This window comes from Anarrhichthys ocellatus, unplaced genomic scaffold, assembly GCF_004355925.1.
Source record: "Anarrhichthys ocellatus isolate YVR2014 unplaced genomic scaffold, GSC_Weel_1.0 scaffold5, whole genome shotgun sequence".
Classification (NCBI taxonomy): Eukaryota; Metazoa; Chordata; class Actinopteri; order Perciformes; family Anarhichadidae; genus Anarrhichthys; species Anarrhichthys ocellatus.
The window spans coordinates 1,819,716-1,832,460 of record NW_022280035.1 but is presented as its reverse complement, the minus strand read 5'-3'; the positions used below and the strand labels follow the sequence as shown (position 1 = coordinate 1,832,460).

General features: G+C 44.7%; 1 protein-coding gene across 1 annotated transcript in view; it reads right to left on the bottom strand.

The window, feature by feature from the left end:
* Window positions 1–3,926, bottom strand: part of LOC116382666 (prickle-like protein 2) — a 39,188-nt gene extending 35,262 nt beyond the window's left edge. Inside the window, exon 1 of the mRNA XM_031845895.1 lies at window positions 3,475–3,926. The gene's annotated coding sequence lies outside the window, so the exon portion shown is untranslated. The remainder of the gene's footprint in view (window positions 1–3,474) is intronic.
* Between the last annotated feature and the right edge of the window lie 8,819 nt (window positions 3,927–12,745).

Genomic DNA, 12,745 nt, shown 5'->3' with positions numbered 1-12,745 from the left:
TAGATTCACAGCAACATTCACTAGTTCTGTTGGGATCTACGTGGATGTATTTACAACACACGACTTTTAGTCTATCTTATCCTAAACGTACGTATAGTTTTGAACTGGAAGCCAAGTGTCTAGTTTCCTCTTTTATAAACTTACCTTTGTGGTTTAGTTATGGGGCTTGTGGAACCATCAAAGTGCCTGATGTTATGGTTGCCGTCATCTGTGAACTCCTCACACATTTACAACCTCACGTGTTCACACAAACAGGTGACCGAAGTGATCTTAAAGTGTCCCACCTGAGTCGTGGTAACACTGGGGGGGGGGGACATTGTCCTAAAGAAGTAGCGGGGTGACCCACCCGGGTCTCATCACATGGTGCCACGCCGCATCTCCCAATCTAACGTCCTTGTGTTGTGAAAAAGGCAGCTCCTGTGTTATCGTCCATGTTGATTTTATTCTTTCCTCTCTTAGATGACAGTGTACGCTCTTTGTTCTGGCTGTGTGTCTTGTGACGGGTCTGCAGTGTGCTGTGCGAGTCTCGAGCTGCGTCACCGCCGACTGTAATGGCTAAACACTGCAGGGTGGAGAAACCCCTGCAGCCTGCATACATTTACACCTTCTTGTTCTCAAAAAAAAGCAACAATAAAACACATAACCTTCATTAAATGAGAGGAGATCAAACTGTGCTTTGAGCAAGTTAAAATCAACACGGTTCAAACTCAGGAGACGCTGATCTTCGTCCCTGTTTAAACAACAATGAATAGCCACATAATATTAACTGCAGGTAACTTTTTTTTGCAGCTAATTGGTCTGCGATAGTGTGACTCTGTGATCCACGATGTGTTTGCTCGACGAACACAAAGAAGGCCGAGCCGGTCTTCCCCGTTCCCTCCTCAGCGGATAAATATTCCCGTTTTAATTTAATCAGGCACAGCGGGGTGAGCTCTTGGGGTCCTGCTGCGGCACAACACCGGTTTCATTTTCTGTTCAGGAGCTTTTTTTCTTTTTTTTTTTAAAGGCAGTGTTTCTACTGTACAAACCATCGCCATGGCAACCACCGCCAGCATGCAAGAAAACGGATCAAACCACAAACACGAAAACAAAAAATAGCCACTTGTGATGAATTCATCTGTAATTGCAGAAGCAAATCCAACGGGTGCTGTTTCTGGGTTTTTTGAGTGGGAGGTCTGCTGTAAAACACGGTTAAGAAGGGAGGGGGGGGGGGGGGGGGGGGGGAGTTATCCAAGAATTTTCTCTCCGATTCCATCTTTTCATTTCAATCATGTCCGCCATCACTCTCACTCTGCCTCGTTGACCTTATGTAAGAGAAAGGTCAGAGCATATCTATTATTGAATGACTCGTGGTACACTACATTATTAATCCGCTCAGTGTCGTCTCTAAACACACACACAGTGTGACTCCGACCCGGGTGTCACATGTTTAAAGCAGAAAATAGGCCTGAAATCTCTCCGGATGGACCCGACTCTTGATTAATAGACCAGTCAAGAGAGACGGACGCGTACGTCAGAGTCACAAATGATGTAAACCATGCCAGTGATTTGTCAGCAGGCCGTGAAGAGATTCCCTGTGTTTCGAAACCAACTGAACATGAACGGTGACTCGAAAAAAACACCAAACGTGTCCTCCTTTGTGCTGCCGATGCGGTTGTGCAACATCTGATTGAGCCACCTGAGCTGTCAGCAACATCGAGGGCCATGAAAAGCAGCACAGAAGCAGAAATGTACTGTGAAAGCACCGCATGGGGCAGAGCAGCGAGAGCTCGGAGACACCCGCCCACCCTTCCTGAATCAGCCGTTTCTGTGGCGACCAGAGCGAGCGAGCAAAAGGGAGGGGGGGGTGAAAATGAAGAGACAAACATTTGAAACCCGGTGGGAGAAACATGGACGGATGGATGGATGGATAAGGGAGGGGGGGGTTAGATGTACTGAGGGATGGGTGATGAAGGGATGTGGCAGGGTCAATGGGGAACTGGGGCCGATTCCTCAACATCACAGCCGGTGACAGGTTGACAGTCGAAAGGCAAACGGCAGCAGCGAGAGAGACACAAACACGGACGGATATTTTTCACCCTCAATGGCAGCCCGGATCACGGTCATGGCTCAGGGGTTTAAACCACACACACACCACACTCACAATGTCTGTCTGTGAAATCTCGCTCGGCCATACGGCCCCCATTCAAAGCCCAGAGTGTCCCCCTCTCTGTGTCCCTCTCTCTGTCCTCTCACCAAAATCACACACGGGCTCGAAGTCAGTCGAGGCAGATTTAAGACTCGCTTCGCAGGCAAAACTTTGATTCAACAAGTGGTGCACTGGAGGAAACAATTCTGGACCGACCTGCTGATTCCCTGCGGTAAACTCTCATGAGCTGCCATTACACACACACACACACACACTCACACAAATTACATTTTCCAGGACGAGCGACAAGTGTCACACGCTAACATGGAGGAGGAGGAGGAGGAGGAGGAAGAGGAGGCGCTATGCGACATTTGGCTCATATAGATTCGAAGACGGCTTTGTGTCAGGATGAAGATGGTGAAGTTTGAGCTCGGTCGAGGCCCAAAACCAATCAGTGGAGAAATCTAAATAAACATGCTATGTGTCATCACTTTTTAGACATGCAGTCCAAAAGTGGTCATTAGCATATATTACAGGGAAAAAGAGAAAAAGCCTCGCATAATCTTGCTCATTAGTTGGATGTATGACTCGATGCCGGCTCTGTTTGTGAAACCACTCCAGTATGTTGGAAAAACCTTATTATGTAAGGGATAAGACTTTGATCTGGGCACATTCTTACAGTCTTACGCCACAGTGATCACATCCTGTCCGTGCCACAACAATTAGACGCAGTAGTTCTTCTGCGCCGGGGTTGAGACCAAAGGCTCTCACCCGAAGCCCAAGAACAACAGCGTAAATCTGACACGCAAACAGCTGCGGATCTCCCTGACAGCTGTCCGTAAATCACTGTGTCCACAAGGCAAGCGCAGGCTGCATTCCATCAAATACTGTAGTCCGCCCGCAGCATCTGAGATGATGGCTTCATCGTGTTTGTCTCTGTGTTTCCAAACAAGACTCAGATCACAGTAACAGAGCTGGAACGGCTCCCCACTCCACCCACTTTCTCTGTCAGGTACACATGGATCTACACATTAAGGGCGGGAGGGGGGGGGGATCAGATGGATTCACCCCCCTCTTCCACCAAGTCCCTGTGGTCTTCCTCACTTGTCAGTCAAAGAAATAAACAAGCCTTCACACAAACTAACAACATTCATGTAAAAGAAGACAAATAAAAGCACCCCCTCCACTCGTCACATGCCGATGCCGCCCCCCCACTAATGATGGATGCACCTCTTTTTTTAGGAGAACTTTCATCAATCAAAGCTTGTTAAATCAATACATTCCTGTTATTGTTCAAATCATAATCACATCAAAGTGTCAAGTCCATGAGGCTGTTTGAGACTCACCTGTTTTTGTGCCGATGGTTTGTCAGAGTCCTGGTGCTGCGAGGTGGAGGTGCGCTCACACTGGACACATACCAGAGGACTGACCGTCTCCGCTCTGCACCGCAAACTCACAGCGCTCGCCTCTCGCCTCTCTCTTCCTCTTTTTTTTCCCAGTCTCAGAGACACACAGCAGCTCTCGCCCTTCTGCTGCCTCTCCCTCTTTCACACGTACTGTAGCAGCAACAGAGGGGAGGCTGGGGGGCTGCAGCCTCTGTGATCAGCACAAGTCTCTCTCTCTCTCTCTCGCTCTCTCTCCTCCGGGCTCTGTGTCTCTCCTCAAGTCTGGCTACAGGCAGCCATGGATGGGGAGGCAGGAAAAAACAATAGTGAGAAAGTCTATGTAGATCAAGTTGACTCCCTTTGCAAGTATTTATGTTGTGCGTTAATGTGTGAGAACCAGCGTGCTCTGGTAATCTGGTAACAACAATGCGCACAAGCAGTGGGAGAGAGAGAGAGAGAGAGAGAGAGAGAGAGAGAGAGAGACAGAGAGAGCTTTGCTCCCTGCTCCCCCTCTCTTCTTTTTTTTCTTCCACCACCACCTAAAACCAGCCCACACATCCACCCACCCCTCTCCTCACCAGCCCCACACAAGCCTGTCGGAATGAGTCATCAGCCATCAGCCAATCCCACGGCGGCACACGGCCTCCGATTAGAATAACAGGAGTATTTATGCACGCCTGTTTTGAGGAGATGCAAATGAAATGGAGATGGTGTCTGGGAGGACTTGACATACTTTGCTCTGGTTTGGGGGAGATCAGGTGATATATTTGAAGAAAATTACAGCAGGATTTATTAAAAAAGAAGAAAAAAACATTTTCCCTTCTTATTTCTTATAACTTCTAGTAAGCATGGGGTATTTTTTTGGGGTCTAACAGCTCCTTTAACCGCTCATAAAATATACAGCATGAAGAAATCCATATACATACGATTAGTATTCATCACTGCATCGCTTGTGAGGCATGACTCACTGCGCTATATGATTCATTCCATCAAGGCTGTAGCCACATATGAGTACATTAAGGTCTGACCAGCGGTAATTTTCCTGGGAAAATGAAGGTAAAGCACTGAAATAGAACAAAAAGTCACTCTGTGCGATCTGCAACTACGCACTGACCTGCGCTGCGTACTCTGCCTGCCATGATAAGTGCCCTTCTGTGTAGTGAGGTGGGAGGAGGTATTTTTGGGTGCTTAGGGTTCCAGAAGTTACATTTTCTGTTCAATTTTTTTTTTTGCTTTCTGTGAAGACTGTTTTTGGAGTGGGGCTTGGAGGGACATGGAGCTCTTCTGGTTGAATCATCAGTACAAACAGTGAGCAACATTTCTGAAAAAAAATGGTTCACTGACAGAAACTCAAACTGGACAAGATGAGATACAAAAACAAACCCCCGGGGCGAAGCCAGCTACACCTCCCAGGGGGCAAAGCGGTAAGAAACTGAATCACAAAGTTTGCACACCTCCAAAGAAAAACAGCTGCAACAGTTGTTTGGATTGTTAGTGTATAACAGGTAGAAATAGAATCGGAGTAGAACGGACATTGAACTGTTCTCTGTGGTCATGTGACTCGTACAAAAGAAAATGGCGATTGTTTGATGACATCACACGTCAGTGGGGGCCGTAAAATGTTGTCGCGGCTCACAAAATCCTAAACTCTTACTCACTCTTCCTTTTAGGTTGTTACATTTTACACATTTTCTCTCTCCAGGAGTAGCTCTATGGAGCAGTTTTATCTGTTAGGATGTAATATTATTCGGCTGACCGACAGGTGGCAGAATTGTGCCAAGAAAACGCCGTAAAGCACTCGCTCCTAAAAAAACGTCGCCAAGTCGTCAACACTGACAGCCCGTCCCTTCAGGCCTCCCTACGAAGCCACTCCCACTTAAACAGCAAACATTGCTGTTGTTAATACTCACAGATGTCAAGTAGACAGGTAGCCCGTCCAATCATTACATTCACGCCCAATGGAATTATTGGACGGGTGGATTACAGTCCTACAACGGACACAAATACCAGATTTTTGTTTTTGTCGAAGCATTTGATTCATTGATTGCTGTCAGGATGTCATGAGAAGATTACCAACCCTGCCTTTAAAGGAATACTTCACCCACAAGACGATTCAATTCAATTTATTTTTGTATAGCCCAAAATCACAAATTTGCCTCAGAGGGCTTTACAATCTGTACACACACGACATCCTCTGTCCCATCTGGGTATCTGAAGCGTTCTGGTTTAAGTCTGTAGTCCGAGTTGTATCGACCAATCACCGATTGGTTCAGAGATTGCGCTAGTGGTGGCTGATGTAGCCTTGAGCCGCTAGCCTCAAGTGAAGATGAGGAGCGGGCTCAAGAGGTCTGGTGAGCACACTCTGTTCTCCACACCATCAGATTATTTCATTTTCAAACTTCTTGACTCAAGTGAGATCAAAATCTGTGGATTCCCCCTTTAAAAACTCCTCCAGCACTGATTCTATGTCCCTTTTATTTTTATTTAGATCATTGTGAGAGAACTTCATATTTAGAAAACTGGAGTATAGATAACGACATAACCTCCATAAGACCTCTAAACTAAACGCTGTGACCTCAAAACTGTTTGTCGGCCATTTATTTTAAATGTATTTAAACTTACACACACGCTCCAAGCCATTAATAAAGTACAAAGAAATATTGACGGGTGTTTCATTTGAAATCTTCAAACATGGTGATTCATCTCGATCGTCATTCTCGCTGAATACATTATTATTTTTCAAGGGTTACACCGGAAATCAATTGTGAACAGCAGTTATGGCGGAGGCAAGATTTAATTTGATACCAGAGTTAGAGACATGATCTATGCGTAACCCCATAACTCTCACCAGAAATCGGTTGACTGAGTGCAGACCCCAAACGGTGGTGCTTGATCGTCAGGGTCACGCATCCAGATGAATCTCTGTCCTCTCTGGGTCAGCAGGAGAAATGATTTGAGCCAAGAAGGCGTGAGGGTGAGGAAATAAGAGACGAGGTAAAAGGAGAGACAGTGAGGGAGAAATAATCAATAGCGGATTGTCTGAAAAGGAGAAGCATGTGAGGAGAAGAGATGGAGCCTTCCTCCGTGTGACTCAAAGGAAGGCTGTTAAAGTCATTTCCTCTCCACACATTTCTGTTGCAGGCTGGAAATAGACTTTGCCATCAGATGCGAATAACAGAATATCCTGACAATTATACGGCTGAGCTGCACTCATTCCTAACATGCTATTTTTTTCTCCTCAAATGACTGGGGTGGAGGGCAAAATTAATTAATTTGTGGTGCAGCTATGCAGAGTAAATACTCTTAAAGAAAGGGGGAAGAATAAGCATTGAGAATGAGATGACTTTCTTTATTAAAGTGAAGTCTACAGAAAGTAATTATACAACAAAACAAATATACACTGGAATGATAGTTACAGAGACAGAAAAACAGTGGAAGAAGTACCTTTAAAATGTTAAAATGCTCCATTACAAGTAAAAGTACAGGATAAAGCGCTGTCTACACAGATATCTTTTCAAACGGATATTTTCCTCTAAGTTTTAAAGTAAAATCCTGTCATCACCTTTGTTTTTACAAAATATCGCAATAACGACTCCAATGCTCGCCGGGCCTGTAAGTGGCGATAAAGGCTACGTCAAAAATACTTTAAATACCACAGAAGAAGATTCTGAGCATGCTCAGTGAGCTTATTTTCCTTTGGCGGTGTTAACAAATAGTAAACAACAGTAAAACATTAGCTTAACTATTTCTTTATTTATACATATAGCTGATATTTGGTGCCATGGTGAAAACTAAATGTGACTCGTATGTGGACGCATGACGAGGTTGAGTTGCTGATAATTTGACCTATTTGGGCCACAAACATCTTAGACCATGTTTATTTTACACATAAGTTTAGAGGAGAACTGCAACAACTAATAGACATAATTTATTCTGCATCACAGGGTTGCATAAAGAAATGCAGCCGTAGCTCATTTATGCTACACAAGACAAACACGACAAAACACGACAAAAACTGTAGTGCATTCCTGTGGTGCAGTTTTTCAATTTGTAATAAAACGAATGTTAACAGCGGCAACAAAACAAGCTCATCTGGCAGCATCTTAACATAAAGACAATCAACATCAGGGAGACATTGCTCATATATTCAGAGAGCCCCCCTCTTGTCCTATTTATCCAATCCTTCTCCGATGTTATATTCAGTCACATACCATACGTGCCGCAAAGACAACAAATTAAGACAAACATGTTGCTAAATTCATGCGAGCTACCGGCTGCAGCCTGTACATGCACAGTGTCATCAACGCTAATTCACCAGGTTTTGTAATGTGCTGAAAGCTTAATTTTCCAGACCACTGAAAGTGCAGAACAGGCTTGTGCTGCGCTGCGATTGTAACGCTACATGGTCGTTACAGGAAAGAGTAAAAACGATAGAAGCTGTGGGGAGAGGCGAGGAGGGGGGGTCTGATTAGAGGCCGTTGACATTATTTTATTTCATGACGGTGATTAGTCCCAAACGGTCGACTCCATCCCAGAATTGAAGAACAGAGTAGAGCTGATTTAAAACAGTACATGCTGTTTTTAGCCATTTTCAACCATGAAATAACGATTTGAAATGTAAGAAATATTAACACCAGCATTGATGTTTTTCCTCACAGTACATGTGATTAAGTTAATAGCTTCATAAACAAATGACGCTCTAGGTACCACCCTCTAGTGTCGGCGTGTTCGTTTGTTGTTACATACATGCATAGTGTCTTATCAAAATAAACCATCTTCACAGGAAGTTTGGGTTTAGGCAACAAAACCACTTATGTGTAGGAAAAGAGCGTGGTTGACTGACCAACATCTCACGTGACGACCGAGTCACGGGACAAAACGTCAACATTTCTTTTTTATTGTCACACAGGACACGAACAGCCGTCTCCTGGATGGGAGTCCTGTGTTGACGAGTTGGGAGTGAGACCTTGAAAAGACAGCAGGCGGAGCTACATAGTGTCAGTGAACCTGGAGGTAAAGGTCTGTCAAGCAAAAGACGAAACAATAAAAAAGGTCAAATCCGATCCTCGAGAGATTACTGTGGCCAGTGTCTGTTTGTCAAGGGGCCCCATTTGGGACTTCTCGCTCTCTTTCCCTCGGTCTCGGCCTCAGTCGTGTTTTCACCCACAGCGCCGCTTCCTCGTCTCCCTCGAGGACCTTCCACATCTGATACCGGCATACTGATGTTAAATGCCCTGAGCCGTGGTGGTGGTGGTGGTGGTGGTGGTGGTGGGGGGGGCTGTGTCATGGCTCACCGCATCTCAGTTACTGCAGAATGTCTTTGCTCTGGGGGACTGTGAGTGAGACACAGAGGGGTTTTCTCTCCTCCATCACGGTGCGGTGTCAGGGGATGACAGAGCTTTCAGGCCCCAACCCTAAAGGCCTTCCTTTAAAAGAGCTGTAACTGTACATGTGTGTGTGTGTGTGTGTGTGTGTGTGTGACTGTGAGTTTGTACGTGAACCCGTGTGTTCGGTGGGATGAAACACATCGATCACTGTGCCTGCAGACACTGATGCATGATCGTAACCAGTTCTTTTGTTATCTGCAGGTATGATTCAGCTCCACATCGGGAACATTATTTACACTTTAATAGGCTAATGACCCATTGTGCTGGGTGAGCAGTGTTACGGAGGTGATGAGGTTAATGGAGAAGGGAGATAATGAGGATGACACTGATGCGTTGCCTCTATTAGAGTCTCCGTCATCCGTCTTGCCCTTTTGATTTGATCACACAACCAGTTCTACAGCCTGAAAAACAAAACTCTAATCCCTCACTGTCACTGCGGCAAGGAGACCCGACACCCAGACGCTCTCCAAAACAGTCATTTAACACAAGCAGTGGACAGAAATGTGTAAACAAGCAACTCAGGCAATGTAGGTTTAACTAAAGTGAAACATTTGAGAAATGTATCCGTACACGTACTTTGCACAGCAGCTGGATTCGCACGGTGTTCCCAGATTACGCGGAAACAATTGCAGGAAAACGAAAATCCATCTTGTCAGGCATGAAGTAATGTAATGAGTTCATGGTCTCTATCGCTAGTTTCAAGTCTTCTTCAATACAGCATGATGTTCATTTAGTAAATGACGGTCCATTTAGAGTCAAACAGACCATAAAGCAGGGTACGCTTTGGGGCGGAGCTTCCTTCATCTCTTTGTCACTCCTCTATACAGTCCAAATATGCTAATTTAACTTCACTGGTTGCAAAAAACCAAGATGGTGAGAGCCAACATTCCGAACTCGAGGCTTCCAAACAACCTGCTACAAACCAGTGGGCGACATCACGCCCACTACTTCCACTTCATATATGCAGTCTGTGTGTGTGTGTGTGTGACGACACGCAGAGGCGTCTGTTCGGGAACAATGGCGGCTCCCTAAAAAGTTAGCGTAGACGCTGCATTACCAGCAATTATATCAGAACTGGAGAATATTTCTTTATTTAAAGAAGAGCAAAGAACGACACTGAAGACATGTCTCGATGAAAAAGATGTTTTCTGGCTTCGGTTAGAGTTTGATTGACAGATGGGTCATCCAATCACCTGCCACGTATTTTTTTGAAAGCGCCTGCCCTTTTCCAAACAGTTTCCAATGACGGTTTCTCGGATGGTTTTGTTTCAGGTTACTCTTACACTGTTAGTCAAATGAAGTGCTTTAATTATGACGACATGCGGGTTTAAAAACACTAAACCGTGAGGAACTTTCTGAACGGGGAACCATTTTTTGATCACAGTATCTGGTTCTCTAAAATACATCAATGGCTCTAACCTGTCAGCGACATCGCTTTCTCACCCAGAACACAAATAGGAAGAGCAGAGTGCCGGTCTATTGCAGCTGTTATTCTCATGTTTGGGCCCACGCTGCTCGAAAACACTGACAAAAATACCCTCTGTGAAACAGCAACCATTCAGCAGAGACCAGATACAATTCACAGTACTGTTTAAAAGGGTGAAGACACCGCCATCCCCTTCACAGAAATACCAACAAAGACGGACATGAAGAACACTTATTTCCTCAGGGTGAAAACACATTTCGCTGTGGAAGCGCGGCCCGAGACACATGTTGTGCTCAGTTTTTGTTCGGCTCTGCTTTTTATAGATGACCTTCTCCACCTAAGCAAAACATTTCCAGGTAGCGCCGCCAAAGTGTGAATATTTCCAAGCCATACCAGGACTGGGATGGAGTGATTATGTCCCAGTGTCCCCTTTCCAATTACCATGCCTGCTTTTAGCTGACAAAGGTCCGTGTTTTTGTCCCTGGAAACATCAACCTCTTCACTGGAATCTAATAAAGCTAAAACAAAACGGTTTTATTAGGTTTTATAGTATACGAGACTCAGTTGAAGGAGATAATTTGCTCCAGTCTATTAAATATTAAGCTAACTAAACGCATTTATTAGATGAGAGCCGTTGCAATGCATGCGATATGATGCAGTTAATTGATCTGGAATTTCACCCAGACTGCAGGGATTTGACTATTCACACTGGTGGATGTTGCAAAGTCTTTATGCTGCCATTTGGTTTTGACGAATTAGGACTAAGCGTTTTATAAATAATGCCTCTGTGCTTAACTCATATTTAACTCATGACTATGCAATAGAAAATGTGCCGTTTCCCACTTTTCTGTTTGGATTTGAGGCCATTAAGGACCTTCGTCTGAATGGAGACGCCTCGGGGGTTAACACTCGGTCATAACTCACTCTTAAGCGCTTTCAGGAGATGAGCCATTGATCCCCTGGTGGCTCAATGCACAAGTGCACATCCAGCATACAGTACAGGAGAAGGAGAGTCACGCAGCAAAGATAATCCACTTTCATGGGCCAGGAAAAGCATTTGGATCACAACGTACTATTCAAAGATTCGGTAGAATTATTTGTTTGTGCTAAATCTCAGGGTGCACAGTGCATCGACACTAAAAAACGTATGGGCGAAAAAAAAAGCCATCCGTCAGTTGCCAGTTTCCTCGTCTTTCAGCCATTTTTTATCTATTCACATCCATCTCCACATATTCCCATGTCCACATGTTCCCTTTAAAGCCCCTGACTGATAAACAGCCCTCCCCCAGAGGGACTCCGTGTTGTAATGTAGATAAGAAGACGTCTACCAGCAGACATCTTTATGTTATCTTCCATTATAACAACTCCCTGAGTACTACGCTGTCATTTATTACCCCTCTGACAGGAAAACTCAACTAAAAGACGGTCACAGCACACGTGTGTGCACATCCACACACAAATCTCTCTAGTGTGCAGTACATGCACTTTACACCGTGCTGTGTTTATTATCCCGAGCTTGATATCCCAGTAGCTGTTTTTCTGTGAGACTTTGGCTTTTTAATTAAAGCAAAAAAAAGAAGAAGCCTTTATGTTGAGATCTCTCATTCAAGGAAGACGGGAATCAAAACGAACAGCACAGAAATGAGACGCAAGGTCTCTTTGAGTTTGAGTTTTTCTTTGAGACGCCATCCCTGTTTCATCTTGTGCCGCATTTAAAAAACCGAAAAGATTCAGTCTAACTGCAGCCACTTGATCTTTTTCTTAACCTCCAGTGACTGGATGTGCACCCTTCCTGCACTGGATTAAATGCACATTAACTGAAATAAATATATATCTTGTGTTTTTCAACCACACATTACATAAAGTCTGTGTACTTCAATCCCTTTTGCATTTAGTACGAAGGCGTTACATCAACAGTTTGGAGCCCAGTGGGCCAGCCTTCCGGATCTGCCACATCCACTTTGGGTGGAAGTAATTGGATAAGACACTAAATGACAACACGTTGAACAGATGAGATGGGAGCCACATGGGCACAGCGTGCCCTCTAATCCCACCTATCTGTTAACATTTTCACAAGTTGCCACCATCACACGACACACACGAGGGGCCAGTAAACATTTGTCTGCCTCCCGCTCTCATCTCTAGCCACAAGAGCAGCAGAAGATCTAACGAAGCTTCGACTCGAAACTGTAAAAGCAAGAAAATTAGCTGCAAAACAACACTTGCAAAACTAGTGATGCTGAATTTATCCTCTGTGCTGCAAAATACAGTAAAAGAGAATGTCACATCTGGGGGATCAGATTGCTTATTTTATCATCCATTTGCCTGTTCTGTGAGGGCAGTAAATCACCTCTAATTGGATCTCATATGCAGCATGTGTTTAGAGACTGCAACTCCAACCCCTCCAAACCCCCACCGT